Genomic DNA, 18,366 nt, shown 5'->3' on the forward strand with positions numbered 1-18,366 from the left:
AGATTCTAGAGCTAAAAGTTTTCAACAAGGTCGTTTTAGACCTCAGTTTAAAACTAATTAACTCTGGCGGGAAGTATGTAAGGATCTTCAGTTTTACTAACGTTTATTTTATTTTAAATCTTTACTCTCACTTCTTATTTTCTACTTCCGGCCAGAATTAAAAGCGTTAACTTATTTATGCAAAATTTGTCTGGCGAACGCCAAGTACTTAAGATGTGGCATTTTGCCAAGCGAGAGAGAGGAAGGAGTTAGTCGAAGCAGGCCGCTTACCTTAGAAGTTTTACTCAGTTGCTGGTTGCCTTCCAGGCCAGAGTTTTAATCCTCGTGATAATGTTTAAACGTATTGTAGTGTTAACAGTTCTCTGTACTACATACGGCTTCCTGTTAATATACGGCCAATCTTCCACGTTTATTATTCCAAAGTTAAGTTAGTGTTTAGTTAAATATTTTTATATTCTTACGTTTAGACCACAAGTAGTGGGTCTTTGTATTCCAAAGTACGGAAATTATTGTAAAGAGAGAAAAACAAAGGGTTTTGTATACCCTTCTTGTGTATCCTGTCTACTTCCCACAGTTATTGAACATAGCTTTAGTAAGCTCTCTGTTCCGAGTCAGGTCCTTGCATATTCCCGAAGAAAGTAAGACAGAACATTGAACCTGATACCGTCACCAATATAAGAAGTATATTTTACACCTCTTTTTTCCATGGAACATGAAAAATTGTTTATCTTTCCATTCATTTCCTTTTTTCCTGAAGAACCAGCATGATTCTCCAAACAGGCCTTGTGTTCACTTACGCCATTTCCTAGAAATGACTCGCAACCTTTGCAATATAAAGACAGTATTTCTGTATCGATTACTGTGTTGCTTTCTGACCCTACTACGGAACAGACTCTAACCAAAGACGTATGTCCTCGAGTCTTCCACGTACCGTCTCCACTTACAGTCACATTTAACGACGAATTTGAAAGAACGATGTGCAATCACAGGAGGGAGATCCATAACGCAGCAGAATTTCTGCATAGCAGCTTTCCCTTGACCAAGAGTTCGCATTGCATACGTAAATCTTCTGTTTAGCTCTGATATATTTTTTCGGACACCCATCATATTAGAGTCTCTGAAAGTTCTTTTACATGAACACTCTGAGCATAGTAACTCAAATTTTGAGCTTAAACCATGATGAAATAGTTCACTTAAATGAACATTACAAATTTTACAACATAAATTATTTTCAATAAATTGAAATAGGATATCCAAATCAAATAGTCTATAACCACTAAAATTAGGCTCTAAAGTTATCTTTATCTCTTGGTGGCAAAACAGTGTCACTATATAATTTTTTAAACGAAGAACTGACACCACACTTCTTATTCATTGTATCATTATGCTGATTTCCCTGGAACTTTCTTTTCTTTGGTCGATGAATATAAGACCTTTTATTTTTTACATCTTCCTTACAATTTTCCATAATTATCAGGTGATAAAAATACTAAACAAAAACTGCAATGTTATAATAAAAGCACCTTCAAAAATGTCAAAAGAAATTTAGAAATCGCAAAAGAGCTTGTAAGCAATCACGTTTCACGCTAATCCAAAGCTGGTGTATGATTTCAACACATGCCTATGTTAGATGCCTATGTTAGAATAGTGCTATGTATAAATCTAATATATTCCTAAGTCGCGCTTTCGAGACATGAAAAACGCAGTTTGAATTTTGTCAATCGGCCCAGTAGAACGGGAGATATAGCACAGTCCTCCCCCCCCTTTTTTTTTTAGCTTGATAACACATCAGCACTGTTTTTCCACCATCTCAAAATAAATTATGAAGATTTGTGCTTTTGCAACTAGTTGAATTTCAACAGAAATACACGTTCATATGAAAACGTTGAAGCTCTTTTAAAGGGCCGGTTTTATACCTTTATGCAAATGTAATTCTACCGCATATAGCAGTACTTCCCTGTCAGCTGAATTACTTTCACACTGAGTCTTCCGATGAGAATTTTCCTATTTAAATACCAAAGGATGAATGATTATAAATTTCAAAGCACCTACTATCTTAACGATCGTTTCACTCAAAATCAAATATTCGAAAAGTGAGCAGAAAGGCAAAATAGACAATAGCTAAACATGGGAACATTGAATGTGAATAGCACTTTATTGTTGGTCTGCTGCCTTTTACCAGCTAAGATAGTACTTCCCAGAAACCGAAGATTATCCAACTGTGGGCATTGTGGTAAGAAGTCCTTTACTGAGTTCTCCAGCCGAGTAAACGTAAATGCGATTAACCTCTCGAAGCCGGCTGGTACAGCAGTTGTACAAGGAGAATGACTTTCTCAGACGCCGGCATTGGTACAACTGTCGTACCATCCATGCCCTCCCCATTTTAGAGAATCGCCTATCTGTAGATCTTTGGGTGGTCCATTGTCGCTGCTCAGAGTAGCCGCTGGCTACAAATTATTTCCCTCTTCTTATCAGTTTAGCTACATTTTGGCAAAAACCGCAGGTTTTGTCTCGCGCGAATATACTTGAAAATTAAATAGAGGCCATCTCTTTCTCAATCTGTCTCATAATTTTAATGCTATTTTTTTTAGTACTGACTTTTGCTATGATTAAAACGTCAGCGATTTTGCACGCTCTTTAAGCATACCATATTTAATGTTCTTTAATCATAACAAATAAGAATAGATTAATATTTTAGATTTAATGCCCTTCTAGAAAATAGGTAAAACCGTTTTTATCGTTTACTCGTTTACTTCATTTTCATACTTATGAATAATAAGATTTTATTTTGACATTGTTTTGTGGAGTGCATAAAACCCTTAAGAACTGTCAACTCTTTCAAAGTGCTTCTATTATGCAGGCAATTTTGTCTGATTTATCAGGAGATAAATAAGAGACAATTGTATGCATAATAGTTTTTCTGATTTTCATTCATTCAGTGATTGCTTTCAATGATTTTCATTGATTGTAAATTAAACAAAATTAATTAATGTTTACACCCTATTTTAGGATGAGATCTGCCAAAAAATATTTAAATATCAGTAAAGCTCACGTTACTTCTAAACTGAATCAAAACATCAGTAAAATGTTATAAAATTTTGAGCCAGTTTTATTTGCTGAAATTCTTATACTCTTCAAGAGATAGAGAGAATTCAGACAAGTTGACAAAAAAATATCTTAAAAAAGTTGTTATTTTGTCTGTAATAAGGTGTATGTCAACTTACTACTAAATGTATGAAAATTAGGATTGGATTACGGAAAAGCACGCGAACGCTATCTGCTTAAGGGAATGGATGCTTTCGTGTAAACCTTTTTAAGAGAAAATTGCTCGCATTTACATTCCTGGTGGAAAACTCCACATGTAATCAACCCGTTTTTCGGTATTGATTGGATTAATTTGTTCGCTTACTGAATTACATCAAAGCACCCAACGATTACCGGTATAAGGGGAGTTATGTCTTCGCGGAGGACTTTCTATGAGAAGCTGGCTTGCATTTACGTTACACAAAAACCATGAATCCAACTATTTATCGGGGATTCAAATCCAAGCGAGCTATAAGTGTTCAGCCACCTTTACCGCTTTACTGAAGAGCAGGTAAAAATATTGATAAAGGAAAAGTATTGAATTAACCGGTTTAATTTACTAACCTATATTTCTCAATCGACAGTACATAAATTTCGCATATGAGGGGGATTATTTGTGAATAAATAAACTGTATTGGACTTTTATCCACTATGTCATATTACAATGGAATTATTGCATTTCAAAGTTATTTCTCATGAATTAATTTTGCTCTTCATGATTTTTGATATTTTCAAAGAGAAAATTCCACACTTTAAATAAAAATATACACGAGAAGATACTTTATGCAAAATTTGGCGTAAACGGTTTTCTTAATTTTGCTTTGAAAATATTGCAGTGTAATCGTTTTCATTACTGGAAGAAATATAAAAAACAAATTTACTACATGGTATCTACACCGAATATTTCCTTATTCTTTTGAAAACGTGAAAGATTACTCTTTCTAAAATAAATTAGAAAATATATTATGTGCAAATAGAATATTCGTTGAAAATGAAATAGACTTCAACTTTTGGATATAACGATAGTTTTAGACGAAATTTCTACCAATGGAAAGAAATTGACGTATAATTAATTCTTCATGAACATTTAAAACTGTTCTCAAAATTCGTTTGATGATTGCATGTATAAGTCACGAATTTTTTTCTCGGCTAACATAAACAAAAGCCAATTTTACAAAGAAAAATTCTCGTTAAAGATATACCTTCTTTGCCTGATAGTCCAATGTAATATTTGTTAAAATTAATTATTAAACGCAACCAATGTATCTCGGATTTTGATTTTTATATTATAATAACAAAATTATCGAAAAAAGCAGATTTAAATCTCTGTTATTGTTATGTAAAGCTTTATTATTGCTGTAAGTTCATCTCAAAATCTAATTGTATTGAATCTCATTCTAATCATCTAATGGTAATAAATATTATTATTATTATTTCATTAACTTAGTCATTACCATTATTTTATTAATGAAAATATGTTATTAAAAATCGCATTCCGGCCTGCAGACTTACAGATCTAGTCTGTATTTACTATATTTTGTTAAATTTTGTTCTCGCTTTCTAATTTCTAATACGAAAATACGCGAATATAAATGAAGAGTGGAAACAAAGTTAAAAAATTCACAAATTATTTACGAGATTGATTAGAAATAATGAATGAAATATAAACATTGCATACATTTTGTTCTAAATAAAGTGTGCACTGGATATGCATCCAGTACTGCACATTTATTTATGCACTATTTATTTAGAATTTTGCTTTCATTTAAATATGAAAGCAAAATAATCATCGAAAAAATTGCAAATCTAGCAACTCCTCTACTATGGGACGTAGGCGTCCGACAAACATGTAAATTTTACTTCATCCATGGAGGAGAACTGACGACTTTTCTCATTAGGAAAATGTCAAAGAGGGGGCAAAACTGTTTCGGATCGCGCTGGTCTGAAAGCTATAATATGAGAATTTCGGCCCGGTTTTAGAAGGTTAAGAGGGTAATGCTTGAGAACCTATTGTAATAATTTTGTGGAAACATTTATTTGGAAGAACGTTTATAAAAGTATAAAGAAACATTACAATGAGAGAAAAAATATAAATTATTATCAGGTTTTAGTCAAATTATCTGTATATGAAACGTCGAAATGGTAATATGAGGAGTATTTTATTCATTTGTGTAAGCATTTTATTTACTTGCATACCAACGAGTTCTGACGAAAGTCTGCATAGATTTATTACCTAATTATTGGCACTTCTTGCAGACGCAAATGAGATCTAATCAGAAAATAATCAAGCATCTGAATCAGTCAATCATCAACACGCACATTCTAAATCAGATTTCTGAATTACTTTCTTGAAGAGTTTACGGTCCAAATAAAACTGAAGAAACATTTTTAACACAAAACAAAGCAGCAGAAGTGTGAGAAGTATATATTACTATAACGCCAACACTCTGTCAGTTAAAGACAAAGTAGTTTGATTAAATAAACAAGGTGAACAGAGACACAGTTGTAGCCGTTTGTAATTTTAAAGTACATAAAGCGCAGGAGTATATGAGAAAACCAGTGAGTAGCACATTGGTTACAATTTTTATTATAAACATGCTGAAACAGTGAATATAATTTCAAGCATCGGTGGCAACATCGAATGGAGACATGCTTCAGTGTCAGATGTATTTCATTAAAAGATATGAAATATTTTTAAACTTTTAAGAACACAGTTTCTGAAGTACTTGACAGCTCACACTGTATAAGCTTCATTCCTTTGTTTAAAAGTCGGTAAAGAGTTATCACAGATTTTCTTAAAAATTATCGGTGATCAATACTGGTATTGATCAATCATAACGACAATAACATACATTGTTATGGAAAGAGAGAAAGTACTTGTGAGGCTTTCTGAAAGACCGAGTCTCAGTTTTAATATTTTAATATTAATCTCTACAAGTCTGACCTAACTGACACTACTGAAATAGTTACGAAAAATTGATTCCCACTGTTAAAAAATTGATCTGCATTTTTTTTTTCGTAAATTTTATTTTTTTAAACAACATGTCTGTAATCAATGTGCGCACCGCATTGATGCTGGAAAAACACTAAAATTTGAATCATCGTTGTACAAGCTAAAGAAAAAAAACAATATTTAATTGTGAGAATAAAATATTCTAACGATTATAATGATAAGTCAAGAATAAAATCAAATCTGTAGCTGCAAGCCTTTTTTAGCGTTATGGTGGTTAGGGAAAACTTAGTGCGATACCGAAGGGCTCGGGTTCGAATCCCGGAGAAGGCATGGATGTAAAATTGTAAGTCCCTTCATAGGAGGCAATGATGGCCCGCCTACTAGTCGCCTCCATGATAAAGAGACTACCGATCTGGCCGTAGGGCAGGACGATGCCGACATAGGCAAGTGCCAACCATAAGAAAAAAATTTGATTGTAATCTTATTCAAAAATTCCTAATTATAAGACGCAAATTTTTAGACACCTTTCTCATGTTCGTTTTTAATGGTAATCAAACTAATATAAAAGTGGACTGAAAAGTCATTTTTAAATGAACCCCATAATCTTATACGTCTCTGTACATTTGCATAAATCCATAATGGGCCAGGTATTATTTTATCGAAGGACAAGAGTCTAAATGGAACGATTACTTCGCTTGCTTGCGAGTGAATTCTAGGAGGTCCGACGAAGACATCGCGGACGAAAACGTAGCGGAGAAAACAACGTAAGACGGAAACTTCGTTGTAGAAAACATGTGGGAGAAAAGAAGGCAGGAAAACATATAGTAAGTCTAAAACATCATCGAAGAAAACAATCGTGGTACAAAACATCGACGAAGAACAGAAAGCGGTTCCAAAACTTCGCAGTTTAAAAATATCGTCGTGGAAAATATATTCCTATAAAAGAGAGTAAATAAAATAATCGCATGACGATTATTCTGCAGATATATCTTTTCTACTTTAAAAGGTGCTGGTGCGTATTCGAATAATGAATTCTAGGTGCGAGTAAGAATGAGGAATATTTTTACCTCTATATTTCATATATTTCCTTTCATTAATAATTTTTTGCTAAAAATCCAAGAAGGAACTCTTGCATTGAAAAGTTGAAAGGAAGTAGAAAATTAATGATACGTATGGGAGTACTACGCAGTTTTTTATTTTTTATTTTAAGAGAATTTTAAATTTATTTACTTAACTAATAAACGTTATTATTTAATTAAGTCATTTCATAAAGTTGTATTGGCAGTTCTTCATGAACAATATATTTTTAAAAAATTAAAAAAGGGAAAAGGAGCATTTACTTTAGATTAAATGTATTTAAAAGTTTTATGCATGTATGAAATTTCTAATATTATGTTCTTTGAATAAAATTAAGACTTCTTTTGTTCTTTTTCCTTCAGCTTCTTCAAAGTAATCCTTTTATATAAGTATCCTTTGCATGTTGCGATTCGTTAGTTGTGATGACACAAGTCAGGATGAACTACGTAATATTTCAGTACCGTATTTAAATTTATTGGATTATTGGAAGAGCACGTTAGGGCTCTTTTACTAAGGGGAGGGAAGCGTTTGGGGAGGACTTTCTCAGGAAACGTTTCGTACGCACATTACACATTAGAAAAACCACAAAATTCTCAAGCAGCGTGTTTTTGTCTGGGTCTAGCTACCAGCGTTCAACGACTTTACCTCTGGACCACTGCAGGCAGATAGAGTTATTAACGGAATAGATTATTAACGGAAATGCATTCATTTTCACACTATTTTTTTGAGAAAGATCAAATTTAAATTTAGATCTAGAAAATGTAAACGCAGAATTTTACAAAAAGAAAATATAGGTACAATAAATCCTCTTGTAGGTTACCATCCTCAGATGACCGATGTTTTTGAAAAAATAAGTAAATATAGGTTTTTCACAATGTCTCTCTAAGATGACCGCATCAACGGAAGACTAAAGAGATATGGAATCGTCAACGATCGCTTTGAAACGAATATTTTATATTTAACTTGACATTTATATATTTTTATAAATGATTCTAAAATATGGTTAAGCTTTTGTGTCTCAGTGTGCAACTACATGGAACACCCAAATTGAATCGCTTCGAAAGCCTCTAAATTCAACCGTAAATAGATAAAAATGCTTTTATAATATACTTTGAACTTTTCTTTTTAAACCGTAGATAGCAGCATATCACAAGGAGACACATAACTTTAATTTATTATGTGTTATTAAAATCCATTTTTTTCAAGTAATTTTCTCTATTTTTTAATGATATGAAAATTTTATTTGGAGAAAAAATAGGCATAATTTTTTTGGCTGTACTCCAAATTATTTTTTTAATCTTTCATACAAAAATCATACGCAGAATCATTGAATAAAACCAGGTGTTCCATTAGCGGGAACACTGCGCCTTTAGCAATCTCATGCTCTTACTAATCAGAACATCTGTGCTCTCAGGAGAGAACATCCGTTGTTTTCGTTTTCTCTTTCCGTTGATTTTTTTTGGGGAGGGAATGAATTCAAACAAAGCAGCATTGAGGGGCGAGGTGGGTTTTGTGTTATGAAAGCATTAATATTGGCATCTCGAAATTTTTGGGGGTAGTTTTTAGGCGGGAATTTCATTAGTAGCTTCACTCATCTTTACTTAGACCTACGCGAATGTTTTGCTGTCTTTTTAGTCTCATTCCCGTTTATTTTCAATAATTGTGTAGATATTTTTCGTGTATCTATATATTATAAGCTTATTTTTCTTTTTTGTTAATATTAATCGTAGTTAATTATTTTAATCTTAGTTGGTTTGTGCTTCCATCAAAAAGGTATGACTTGCTTTGAACAATTTCACGAAGCTAAGAAATAGGGAAATTTATAAACATTTTTGTATATAGGACTTGTGTATATAGATATGTATCTCATTTATTCGTATATATTCAAGAATATTGTGTATATCCAGGAAACCATGTATACAGCCATAATACAGAGTTTTTTCATTCTTATGCAAACGCTTCTACTCATTTTCGTGCTTCACTGCAAAGCTCGCTTAGTCGCACTTTTATAAGCTCTGGCGGCGCAGTGTTCCACCTTATGGAACACCCACAGAATTAAAACGGTAAGTGCAATTTTTACAACATTTTACCTGTATATTTATTTAGGACTAAATAGACTGAATACAACGTTTCTTGCTGAAATTCCGACTTTAACGTACAGTGCGCCGCAAAGGATTAAATATTTTAGTTCTATGTTACGCAAATTGTATTTCTCCCTTTGTACCGAGGAGAGGCGCAGACACAAATTTGTTAGGATCGTAAAGCTCGGGTTTAGAGCATTTAAGTTGCGGTGAGTATCAACTAAGCAGAGGTTCTCCTGAGTTTACTTGGTAAGCCGCTACTGAAGTCGGAGATTTCAAAGAGTTCTTCGCCGTTCCTCAGCCAACTTAATGTTTGAAAGCCAATAAAGTAGTTTCGGTCAACATTATGACTCTGAGGTTTCTTGGGTTCTACACTGAGGCAACGTCAAGTGAATTTACAGTCCACTACTTTTGAACGACGGGACATACAGTTTTCACACACAATTTATTCGAAAATGTTTTAGTTATTGCTTGAACTTTTAGAACGAAGTTCTCAGCGAACCACTTTTTTTTACGACCACTTCTTAAAAGTATAGCTGTGGAATTCTGGTACTAATTCTCATCTTTTTAAGATTTCCCATTTAGGTAATATTTTATTACTGCATTTTACAATATAAAGGAAGTATTATAATTACGAAAATTTTCAAGTATCACATTTCAGTGGAAATATCCATTTTGTCCATATCTGAATCCATTTGGATGATTTTTGTGCGACATCTCATACGGACAGAGTAAAGACTTCTTCCTTTTCATAGTATATTTTATAATGCATTCAAAAGGGATTTTTTCGTGTTCTCTGTATGTATGTAGATATAATATATGTGTGTATGTATCTCGCATAATTCAAAAACGATTAGCCGAAGAATATTGAAATTTTCTAAAGAGTAGGCTTGCTTCTCTCTTTATATTGCAGGTTAGCTGTACCAACCGTATATGTATATGCTCAAGTATATGTACACCAACATCCTTTATCCGGCTTAAAAGTCCCTACACGACCTTTATTTTTGCAATCGTTCCTTGTAGTAATATACTTCCAGTTATTGAAAAGTTTTTAAAACACGAAAATATTCATGTTTTGGCGATGTCAAATTTTTAAAAAAATTCTTTTCTGACAAATAAAGTAAATCCAAATTTTAATACAGTCTCGCGGTTCGTATACTTACATTTGGGAAAGTTTCATACTTGTTATCTATATAGTATATAAAGAAGAAAGTTTGTGTGTTTGTCCTCTCATAACTCGGTCACTACTATAGCTATCACCACCAAACTTTCTACAATTAGGTCGACGTCACATTTCTCAAAAAAAAAAAAAGAAAAAAAAGTAGCTAAAATTAGAGCTATAAATTAAAAACTCGGAAAAACGATAATTTTCTTTCTCATTTTCCGAGTGGCAACAGTCTCGCAAGCTGGAGACGAAAATCTGCTTTATTTCGAAAGTTGTTACCATTGCTCTCTTTCAAATCCTAGAGTTTGTTAAAATACGAAAATAGATAAAAGATGAAATAAAAATAGCTTTCCCAAACATTAAATACGTTATTCCCGATTCCGAAAATTCGAGGGATGCCATTTCGACTATTCTCATCTTAACCACTTTCATGAGCCAAAATACTAATTAAAAATTCTGAAAGTTCTAATTTTCGCACTCATTTTTCCTAGTGGTAACAGTCTCGGGCGTTGGAAATAGAATTGTTTTATTTCGAAAAGTGTTGCTACTGCTCGCTTGCAAATCGTACATTTTGTTAATAAAAAAATTTGTAAATTTTACATAACCTATATATATAAAGAAGAATGTCTGTTTGTGTGTTTGTTTGTTTGTTTGCGTTATTGATTTCTGATCAATTATGATAAATATTTTGCGACATTGAATCGACTAAAGTTGAATATAGGTGAAATATTGGATGGAACTTGAGCTGTTATGGCCATTTGATTAGAAAGACGAAAATCACTAAAAGCTGAGTGACATTGCTTCTGATACAATGAGAGAGAATTATATTTTTCTATCGAAATTTTTTATGTGGGGTTGCATATCGCACCAGACTGAAAAATGTATAACTATGAATCGTATTTTTTACATCGTTAGAGAAGGATTACAACGGTACCGTTCTCTCTGTTGTTAGATACATTGCTTTCAATCTAACTTAATTGACATCGGGTACTTCCGCTAATAAAGAAATAAAATTAGAAAAAATTCATAAACGCACGACCAAAATTGTGCAGTATACGTAATTTCAAAATCAGCAAATTTCTTTTAGGAATCGGGTATTCAAGTTTGAAAGAGCAATTCGAAGAAATAAATTTAAATGATCAGCAGCAAAAAGTGTGTATATTTTAACAGGCCTTATAAGGAAATTCACATAACTAATAAGGAACAACACATAAGGCCTTTACAAGGCCTTATGTGTTGTTCGCCTGAGATTTTTGATTTTAGTAAGCACATAATTTTTCGATTTTTTTCATTCGAAAAAATATGCGTCTGTTTCTCGTACTTTTCTAATATACAGTGAATTATTTCATAAGGGCATTACGCGGAAGTTTCTAATTATTAGTTTATATATAGTATATAGACATTGTCATACATTCGTTTACTCCAGATGTAAACCACCTGTTTCTCCACCTGGCCCAAACAGCTTTTTACATATTGTTAACTGCAAACAATCATTCGATTTACTGCATAGTTAAATGGAATGTATTCTGAGAGCTGAAAAATGTCATCTAAGCAATTTGCAATTTCATTCATTACTAGTAAATCTGAAATCAGTTTCGTTATTTTAACAAGAAAGGGTATTTTTATGCATAGTGCTGGAAATAGATTAAAGATTTAATAAAAATTAAATTTTAGGTTCGAGTTCCATTTGACGAATATCAAAATGTTTACCTCGAAATATTAATAAAAGTATTTTGAAAATAGGAATGCAATTTTTAATTATTTTAAATCTATTTACTCTAAAGCAAAATGCCGTTACATTAAATGTCAGAGGCACAAGTAGAAGATATAGATCTGGATATAGATGGCTAGAAGTAAGAAACAAACAGAAAAGAAAGAGAGAGATCAGAGTAAAATTATTCATGTTAAATTCAAATGGAAAGAATTTGAAAATGCTATATTTCAATAGCTAAGATTTAGTTAACTCTAACAGGGAGAAGTACCTCATATGGGCATAGTATACATCATAAGTGAAGTGGTGAAAGCATACGGTATCGTGTTTTTACTATTTGAACACTTTGGAAATCTGAATGATGAGTTTATATATGTCAAATACTCTGTTAATTACTTATCTCTATCTATCTGTAATTATACACGTACTGTCCAGCAATGAATGTTCGATGTATAGGTCACAGCCACTATCCCACCAAAAGAGAAAACTTTCATTTATGAAACTTCCTAGTACGTCTGCCAGGGAAACGAAAACAGGCTTTACATCTAACATTATCCTGCACATTTTTATGAAACATTAACATTTTGATTCGACCCTTTTGTTTTATTTTGTTTTGAGTTTTGTTCAAGCAAACGTTTCGAAAATCATTCCTACTAGTAAATATCTGTTTGTTTCTTGTATGTTTGGGGCACCATTGGTCATGTGGTTAGGATTGCAGAATACTGAGAGTTTTATGGAACTGATCATCACAATTGTAATTTCCATTATTTATATACAAAAACAATTTAGGAGCATGAAAAACACCAATATGGATATTTTAATAAGACGAAACTTCAGCTCGTAAGTGCTGATAAAAAACAATGTACAATAACTAAATGTTACTGTAGGATGTTTATTATAGCTTAAATAAACAATATTCTGTTTTTGCTCAAACACAGCGTTAAAAATACCAAGTGGTTGACACGAAGCCACATAAATTTCGTTTGACTAATTATTAATATATTATTATATCATAATATTAGTTAGCAGTGGTAAATCTAGGTATTAAAAAACCGTAAACACGAATTTTTGAAAATTTTAATATTTCTCCTTTGGCCACGTTTGAATTATCCATTTGAAATTAGGCATCAAGAAGGTGGCAAGGGGCCTTCATTTTCAAGTAATGATTTCTACCGGCAGTAATTTTACAATAATATTATAAGATTAGACATAATAAATCTGACAGCATGAATGGATTATATGAAAAAAGCATGGAATTTGCATTATTTTGCTATAGAATGTTATACTAATTCTCGATTATCCGTGTGTGGAATACCCGTCTTGCAATTTGGAACTAGGTACCGTTGAAGCAATTTTAAGCGACCAGGGAATATATTTTTCATTTAGTCAATTTGTCGAAATTTTAATCTTTTTAATTGCAGTTTTACATTATTTTGATTACCATTAAAAACGAACGTGAGTAACTCATCTGAAAATTTATAAGCTGTGAGAGAAATCATATTGAATGAACTGAGCATACAGAGGAGACTAATTATATGCCTTTGGCTTTACAATCCTTGTTAGAATATTTCATTTTCAGAGTTGTGTTTTTGTGTTTATTGCAGCTTGTAGGATGATGAGTGAAACTGCTTGGAACTCCGTGCATTAAATAAGTGCAAACATTGGTTACAGACCTTGTTAATTAAAAAAAATTAAACTTTACAAAAAATAATATTACAGAATACATATATTTCTTTTACATTCCGAATCAATTTTTCGTACCTAGTTGAGTCACATAAATTATGACAAACTTTGAGAAATTAATTTAAAAGAATTAAATATGAAAAAAAAAGAATTTAACAAAACAATTATAACTTGGCTGTGCGAGAAATCTCACAAATACTACGTTTATGTTTCTGAACAAATGCATAATATTCCCTCCCTTTCTATCTATCAATTTTATCATTTATCTCTCACACCCTTTTTTATGAAAATCTGTGATAACACTTTACAAACATTTAAAGAAATAAATGAAACTTATACAGGTTGGACTGTCAAATACCTCGAAAAATTAGTTGTTAAATTTCAAAAAATTTCAGATTTCATTACGAGATATATCTGACATCGAAACAGGTCTCAATTCGATAATGTCATGGATTTTTAGAATTATGTTTACAGTTTGAAATTATCCTCATTATACGAAAAATATTAAATAAATTTGTTATATATCAGTTTCCTTGCACACTCTTGTGCTATATGTACTTTAACGTACAAAGAACGTTATAGAATAATACGTTAATACGTTATAGATACGTTATCGAAACGTTATAGAAACGTTATAGAAATGTTATAGCACGTTATAGAAAGAACGTTATAGAATAGTGTTATCAATGGTTATTTAAACCAAACTGCTGTGCGTTTTTAAGGCCGAGCGGTAGCTTTCTAATTAACACGCTGAGTTCTGCGCCGAATTTGCTGTCCTTTCCGTTCAGCCGGCAGCGAGCTAAGCTTTAAAGCTAAGCCGTATTTGTGTTTAGAATGTTTCAATACATTTCATTAATGCTAAATTTGATCACATTTCATTGAGACTATATTTATTTTTTAACATATACTGTCGGTTCCGTGGAACGACGCCAGGCAAACGAAAATTCCAGTGCCGGTTCCTAGGGACCGACGCCGGCCACACGGAAAGTTCACTGTCGGTCCCCAGAGACCGGCTCCGCGCTCAACGTGTTAAGAAAGTTTCGGGCCGGTAAGTAAATATGTATTTAATTCAATTATATGAATTGATATGTAATCTATATATATGATTGATTGTATTTGAATTCCATTTCGAATACTCAAAACTTAAACACAAAGAACTAGAGGCAGCAGATACATAAATCAGTTTATTGAACGCAATTTAACAGAATCGTTACAGGTGATGAGATGTGGGTAGCTCACTTCACCACAGAAAACAGCAACTCACGATTGATTGGCGTCACAGGGATCCACGCGCCGGACGATCCTCAGTCTATGCACGGAAATTGAAGTCCACGGTATTCTGGGATAGTAAAGGCATTCTGCTCATTGACGTATTGGCGAGTGGTGCTCCGGTGAAAGCTGATCTTTATTGCGCTTTACTATAGAACATCTGAAGAGCCATTCAGAACAAATGGTTTGGGATGCTCAGTGCTGGTGTTGTGGTGTCCTACGACAACATCGGACGCATACGGGGAATTCCACAAAATATATGTTGCAGACGTTTCGCTGGGAGATGTCTGACCATCCATTCTATGGCTTCGATCTTGCTGTTAATTACTTCCACGTGTTATTGCACCTGAAGACGTTCTTGTCTGGGCACACTTTCCTACAGGTGAAATGTTGCAGACAAATGTGACGGGCTGCCTTTCTTCCCAGGCGACAGACTTCTATGACACTCTAATGGAAATAGGTAACCGACGCTATAACAATTGGTATAGTTCCGATGTTTCTTATGCTTCTTATGCTTATGCTGAGAAGTAGCAGAAATATAGCTGTATCTTTTGCAATAGGTTTTTCCAGGTAATAAGACTTTGTTTTTATTGTTTACGGCAAAGTAATTTTTCGGACGACCCTCTTATTGTTTAAATAATCATTATCAAATGAATATACCTTCATCTAAATCAATATCTAACTCATTGAAATCATCATCTATATAAATTTCCTTCTAAATCCAACAACTTCATCTGCTAATCTAAGACATCTAACTAAGCATAACTACCCAAAACACATCTTCATGTTAAACCATCATATATATATTATCATCATCATCGTCATTGAAAATATCGCCAAATTAAGATAAATCATCATAGCTCAAATCAACTAAATAAAAAGCAGTATCATCTAAATCACCACCATCAACAATATGATTCTCATTTGATCATCGTCTTCATCACCTCAACCGTCTAAATTACCATCAAATTTGTTATCTGAATAACCAAGAAAAAAATTATAAAATTATCACCAGATAATTCAAAACCATTATTTAAATAATCATCATCATCGAAATCATACCTTCAGTTTTAACCGTCGTATATGTCATCATCACCATTATCATCGTCGAGAGAGATCTTCCAGATCATCTAAATAGAAAGCAATATCAACCAAATCATCATGTTCTTCATCCTAATTTAATCATCGTCTTCATTGTCTAACTGCTCTAAATTATTATATAAATCACTCTCACATCATGTACAAAATCGTCATCAGTCAAAACTATGTCACCATCAAATTCATCTAAATATTTATTATCACTTAATACAGATCGTCATTTTAACCATCATGTATATCGCGTCACCATGATCATCGCCAGAATAAGATAAACCATCATCACCCAAATCACATCAGTCATTCTAAACCATCCTATGTATCATCTTCATCATCATCATTGAAGTCGTCGTCAGAATAAAAGAACTTCACCTAGATACAAAGCCCGATCACCTAAAGTTTTATTATCATCCTACTCAATTATTCATACTCTTCATCACTAAACCATATACTCACGATCACCTAAATAAAAAATCATCAGCAGTTAATCTAAATTGTCGTCCTTAAAATTCCAGTTAAATTATTCAAATCATCGTCGTTTAAATCATGACTTTTTAGTGTTTCGCTAGTGTGCCGTCAAATAGAGCCAGTTTCATTCAGCTACAGACAGAAGGATATCACCGGAAGTTCACTATCTTTGGTACAGGTGTAGTAACCAACCGCCCTCAGGAGATGCCAGAGGCTTGGGGACGTAGCCGAAACCTATGCCATCTTAAATAACGTGACACTCGGAAGTGACGTAAGAGTTTGAATAACGTAATGTTTCAAAAAGTTTGGTTTTTGTGACAACGAAAATATTTTTTAAAGTTTCATTTCTTCCGGAAACGACGAATTGTTTTCTTATTTTTTTAGGCAACGGCCTCTTGAACCCCTTGAAATCTTGTTTGTAATGACATTAAAAATTTCAGTTTTATCATTAAATCTGTATTTGTTTTTAATTGAGCATCTCATTATTTACTGTTTGTTCATTTCGCATAATTTTAATATAATAATAATAAGCCAAATGCAAAATGTTAATCGTTAAAGAGAAATTCGACCAGAGGTATAAAATTAAAAATTAAAAGACAAAGAATTAAATTTATATATCAAGTTTTACCAAAATAGAAAAAAAAGAGAAAGGACCTTTAATGAATAGAATAGTTGAAGGGGTGCTGAAAGCCAAAACATTTCATAAAATGAGGATTTCTGATATTTGCATTTTCAAATTCTCTACAATTTTAGCTTTCTTAAAACACCGTTCTTTAATCTCTTTGAAAATTAGGACTGTACAAAATCTAGCTTTAATTTGTCATTGAATACTTTGATAATTGAGAATTTTTACATAAAATCGCGTTTTTCCCCCGAACGTGATTTTTTATACTCGATGTAGTACCTGTTCTCAAGAACTACTGCTCACAGGTATCTGAAATTTTTATACCTTATTTACTACGCTTCCAAATATTTGCCGAAATGAGCTTTTGAGTATAATCAGTGCTAAATTTTACTATGCGTAACAAAATATACTGTAAAATAATCTAAAATTTAAAATGATAAAAAAGCTCGTTTCAGGATATTCAGCTAGGTATTGTGATGTTCCTTCCCTTAGCGAAAGACGTTTCCAGAACATTTTATCTGCGAGGGGCTAAAGACGGTTAAAGGAAGGGACGTAGTTACGCCGGAAAACAGAGTGGAGGCAAGCTGGTGGGAAGAATACGAGACTTGTGACTTTTGCGGTTGGACCGGCAGTCATGCCGTGTGCAAAGGGATAACTTAAGCTAAATGTATAGTAGTGGTATTTGTTTTATTGTGTATTGTTTAATAAATTAGTGGATAAAATTTCAAAGCTGATCGAGATTATTTTCCTATTATGGCGAATGCATTAGAAATGACCGAACCCGCCTCGGAGTTGAAACGGCGCGAGGTGCAAATCGGCGCAGTCGATTGGATAAGATTGTGAAAAAGGAAATCACTAAATAGTGAAAATAATAAATAAATATGGTTGTAAAAAGTTACTGAAAGTTATAAAATGAAATTCGGTGATAGTTCACGAATGGATCTACGATGAGAGAAGATTTTTATGACGAAAGAAAATGGCGCGTTTAGGGCCATGTGTGCGAATCAATTCATCCGATTTGTGAAAGCGTGATGTGCTAAAAAGTTAACAGCCAGTGAGTGGTAAAATGGGATCATCAGTGTTCATCATCCTAGTGAAATCGTGAAAAGTTAAATCAGGGGTAATGTGAATTACCGTGTTGTAATCATGTCAAGT

Source organism: Stegodyphus dumicola, chromosome 2 (genome assembly GCF_044657685.1).
Source record: "Stegodyphus dumicola isolate Sdum_Otavi_A_Nest chromosome 2, ASM4465768v1".
NCBI classification, from domain to species: domain Eukaryota; kingdom Metazoa; phylum Arthropoda; class Arachnida; order Araneae; family Eresidae; genus Stegodyphus; species Stegodyphus dumicola.